Source organism: Copadichromis virginalis, unplaced genomic scaffold (assembly GCF_057382275.1).
Source record: "Copadichromis virginalis isolate Kocher_CV1m ecotype Utaka unplaced genomic scaffold, C_Virginalis_male_GT1.1 unmapped_scaffold_4, whole genome shotgun sequence".
NCBI classification, from domain to species: domain Eukaryota; kingdom Metazoa; phylum Chordata; class Actinopteri; order Cichliformes; family Cichlidae; genus Copadichromis; species Copadichromis virginalis.
In genome coordinates this window covers 210,444-215,443 of record NW_028188592.1, presented here as the reverse complement: position 1 = coordinate 215,443, position 5,000 = coordinate 210,444, and positions in this window count along the sequence as shown.

The window sequence follows — 5,000 nt, the reverse complement described above, 5'->3', positions numbered from 1 at the left end:
GGGAATTTCAGCAGGGCCAGGGCACAGGCATGGACCTTTTTCAGCTGCAAGGGAGGGAAGAGCAATGTGCGATGTAGGTCCCCGGGGCCTGCTGGAGGTCCAGGTCCATGCCCGATGTGAGTAGCAGCAGGGCCAGCGCGCCCAGGAGCACATCTTTTTCGACCGTAAAGGGAGACAGGAGGCCGACTCACTGCCTCGGCTAAATGGAGAGGGAATTTCAGCAGGGCCAGGGCACAGGCATGGACCTTTTTCAGCTGCAAGGGAGGGAAGAGCAATGTGCGATGTAGGTCCCCGGGGCCTGCTGGAGGTCCAGGTCCATGCCCGATGTGAGTAGCAGCAGGGCCAGCGCGCCCAGGAGCACATCTTTTTCGACCGTAAAGGGAGACAGGAGGCCGACTCACTGCCTCGGCTAAATGGAGAGGGAATTTCAGCAGGGCCAGGGCACAGGCATGGACCTTTTTCAGCTGCAAGGGAGGGAAGAGCAATGTGCGATGTAGGTCCCCGGGGCCTGCTGGAGGTCCAGGTCCATGCCCGATGTGAGTAGCAGCAGGGCCAGCGCGCCCAGGAGCACATCTTTTTCGACCGTAAAGGGAGACAGGAGGCCGACTCACTGCCTCGGCTAAATGGAGAGGGAATTTCAGCAGGGCCAGGGCACAGGCATGGACCTTTTTCAGCTGTAAGGGAGGCAAGAGCAAGGTGTGAAGTAGGTCCCCGGGGCCTGCTGGAGGTCCAGGTCCATGCCCGATGTGAGTAGCAGCAGGGCCAGCGCGCCCAGGAGCACATCTTTTTCGACCGTAAAGGGAGACAGGAGGCCGACTCACTGCCTCGGCTAAATGGAGAGGGAATTTCAGCAGGGCCAGGGCACAGGCATGGACCTTTTTCAGCTGCAAGGGAGGGAAGAGCAATGTGCGATGTAGGTCCCCGGGGCCTGCTGGAGGTCAAGGTCCATGCTGGATATGCGGTGGAGGGTAACTGCAGGAGAAGGAAAGCTAGTGGGGGATTAGAGCAGGGGAGGATGTGCGTCCCCGGGGCCTGTTGGAGGTCAAGGTCCATGCTGGATATGCGCTGGAGCGTAACTACAAGAAAGGTAAGCTAGTGGGGGACTAGAGCAGGGGAGGATGTGCGTCCCCGGGGCATGCTGGAGGTCAAGGGCCATGCTGGATATGCGGTGGAGGGTAACTGCAGGAGAAGGAAAGCTCATGGGGGATTAGAGCGGAGGAGTATGTGGGTCCTCGGGGCCTGCTGGAGGGCAAGGGCCATGCTGGATTTGTGCTGGAGGGTAACTGCGGGAGAAGGAAAGCTAGTGGGGGAGTAGAGCAGAGGAGTATGTTGGTCCCCGGGGCCTGCTGGAGGTCCAGGTCCATGCCCGATGTGAGTAGCAGCAGGGCCAGCGCGCCAAGGAGCACATCTTTTTCGACCGTAAAGGGAGACAGGAGGCCGACTCACTGCCTCGGCTAAATGGAGAGGGAATTTCAGCAGGGCCAGGGCACAAGCATGGACCTTTTCAGCTGTAAGGGAGGCAAGAGCAAGGTGTGATGTAGGTCCCCGGGGCCTGCTGGAGGTCCAGGTCCATGCCCGATGTGAGTAGCAGCAGGGCCAGTGCGCCCAGGAGCACATCTTTTTCGACCGTAAAGGGAGACGGGAGGCCGACTCACTGCCTCGGCTAAATGGAGAGGGAATTTCAGCAGGGCCAGGGCACAGGCATGGACCTTTTTCAGCTGTAAGGGAGGCAAGAGCAAGGTGTGATGTAGGTCCCCGGGGCCTGCTGGAGGTCCAGGTCCATGCCCGATGTGAGTAGCAGCAGGGCCAGCGCGCCCAGGAGCACAACTTTTTCGACCGTAAAGGAGACAGGAGGCCGACTCTCTGCCTCGGCTAAATGGAGAGGGAATTTCAGAAGGGCCAGGGCACAAGCATGGACCTTTTTCAGCTGTAAGGGAGGCAAGAGCAAGGTGTGATGTAGGTCCCCGGGGCCTGCTGGAGGTCCAGGTCCATGCCCGATGTGAGTAGCAGCAGGGCCAGCGCGCCCAGGAGCACATCTTTTTCGACCGTAAAGGGAGACAGGAGGCCGACTCACTGCCTCGGCTAAATGGAGAGGGAATTTCAGAAGGGCCAGGGCACAGGCATGGACCTTTTTCAGCTGTAAGGGAGGCAAGAGCAAGGTGTGATGTAGGTCCCCGGGGCCTGCTGGAGGTCCAGGTCCATGCCCGATGTGAGTAGCAGCAGGGCCAGCGCGCCCAGGAGCACATCTTTTTCGACCGTAAAGGGAGACAGGAGGCCGACTCACTGCCTCGGCTAAATGGAGAGGGAATTTCAGCAGGGCCAGGGCACAGGCATGGACCTTTTTCAGCTGTAAGGGAGGCAAGAGCAAGGTGCGATGTAGGTCCCCGGGGCCTGTTGTCGTACCATAGGCACGAGTGGTGTGTGTGTGTGGCAAAGAGTTTCTGCGCAGTGTACCAGGGGCACGGGGAAAGGTTGTTGTACCATAGGCACGAGAAAAGTTGTCGTACCATAGGCACGAGAAAAGTTGTCGTACCATAGGTACGAGGAGTGTGTGTGTGGCAAAGTGCTACTGAGCGGTGTACCAGGGGCACGGCGAAAAGTTGTTGTACCATAGGCACGAGAAAAGTTGTTGTACCATAGGCACGAGAAAAGCTGTCGTACCAGGGGCACGGAGGAAAGTTGTCGTACCATAGGCACGAGGAGAGTTTGTGTGGCAAAGTGCTACTGAGCGGTGTACCAGGGGCACGGCGAAAAATTGTTGTACCATAGGCACGAGAAAAGTTGTTGTACCATAGGCACGAGAAAAGCTGTCGTACCAGGGGCACGGAGGAAAGTTGTTGTACCATAGGCACGAGAAAAGTTGTCGTACCATAGGCACGAGGAGAGTTTGTGTGGCAAAGTGCTACTGAGCGGTGTACCAGGGGCACGGCGAAAAGTTGTTGTACCATAGGCACGAGAAAAGTTGTCGTACCATAGGCACGAGAAAAGTTGTCGTACCATAGGCACAAGCAGTGCGTGCGTGCGTGCGTGCGTGCGTGCGTGCGTGCGTGTGTGTGTGTGTGTGGCAGTTCTTCTGCGCAGTGTACCAGGGGCACATTTCAATGTGCTTTCTGGAGTACCAGGGGCACGAGGATTTTGCCAGTGGTGTTCTGCTTTGTTAGTGGGAGGGGGCTTAAGTGTGGGTCCCCGGGGCCTGCTGGAGGTCCAGGTCCATGCTAGATACGTGGTACAGGGTAACTGCAGGAGGGGGGGGGGGGGTAATGTGGGTTCACGGGGCCTGCTGGAGGGCAAGGGCCATGCTGGATTTGTGGTGGAGGGTAACTGCGGGAGAAGGAAAGCTAGTGGGGGAGTAGAGCAGAGGAGTATGTTGGTCCCCGGGGCCTGCTGGAGGTCCAGGTCCATGCCCGATGTGAGTAGCAGCAGGGCCAGCGCGCCCAGGAGCACATCTTTTTCGACCGTAAAGGGAGACAGGAGGCCGACTCACTGCCTCGGCTAAATGGAGAGGGAATTTCAGCAGGGCCAGGGCACAGGCATGGACCTTTTTCAGCTGTAAGGGAGGCAAGAGCAAGGTGCGATGTAGGTCCCCGGGGCCTGTTGTCGTACCATAGGCACGAGTGGTGTGTGTGTGTGGCAAAGAGTTTCTGCGCAGTGTACCAGGGGCACGGGGAAAGGTTGTTGTACCATAGGCACGAGAAAAGTTGTCGTACCATAGGCACGAGAAAAGTTGTCGTACCATAGGTACGAGGAGTGTGTGTGTGGCAAAGTGCTACTGAGCGGTGTACCAGGGGCACGGCGAAAAGTTGTTGTACCATAGGCACGAGAAAAGTTGTTGTACCATAGGCACGAGAAAAGCTGTCATACCAGGGGCACGGAGGAAAGTTGTTGTACCATAGGCACGAGAAAAGTTGTCGTACCATAGGCACGAGAAAAGTTGTCGTACCATAGGCACGAGTGGTGTGTGTGTGTGGCAAAGTGCTACTGAGCGGTGTACCAGGGGCACGGCGAAAAGTTGTTGTACCATAGGCACGAGAAAAGTTGTTGTACCACAGGCACGAGAAAAGCTGTCATACCAGGGGCACGGAGGAAAGTTGTTGTACCATAGGCACGAGAAAAGTTGTCGTACCATAGGCACGAGGAGAGTTTGTGTGGCAAAGTGCTACTGAGCGGTGTACCAGGGGCACGGCGAAAAGTTGTTGTACCATAGGCACGAGAAAAGTTGTTGTACCATAGGCACGAGAAAAGCTGTCGTACCAGGGGCACGGAGGAAAGTTGTTGTACCATAGGCACGAGAAAAGTTGTCGTACCATAGGCACGAGGAGAGTTTGTGTGGCAAAGTGCTACTGAGCGGTGTACCAGGGGCACGGCGAAAAGTTGTTGTACCATAGGCACGAGAAAAGTTGTTGTACCATAGGCACGAGAAAAGCTGTCGTACCAGGGGCACGGAGGAAAGTTGTTGTACCATAGGCACGAGAAAAGTTGTCGTACCATAGGCACGAGGAGAGTTTGTGTGGCAAAGTGCTACTGAGCGGTGTACCAGGGGCACGGCGAAAAGTTGTTGTACCATAGGCACGAGAAAAGTTGTTGTACCATAGGCACGAGAAAAGCTGTCGTACCAGGGGCACGGAGGAAAGTTGTTGTACCATAGGCACGAGAAAAGTTGTCGTACCATAGGCACGAGGAGAGTTTGTGTGGCAAAGTGCTACTGAGCGGTGTACCAGGGGCACGGCGAAAAGTTGTTGTACCATAGGCACGAGAAAAGTTGTTGTACCATAGGCACGAGAAAAGCTGTCGTACCAGGGGCACGGAGGAAAGTTGTTGTACCATAGGCATGAGAAAAGTTGTCGTACCATAGGCACGAGGAGAGTTTGTGTGGCAAAGTGCTACTGAGCGGTGTACCAGGGGCACGGCGAAAAGTTGTTGTACCATAGGCACGAGAAAAGTTGTTGTACCATAGGCACGAGAAAAGCTGTCGTACCAGGGGCACGGAGGAAAGTTGTTGT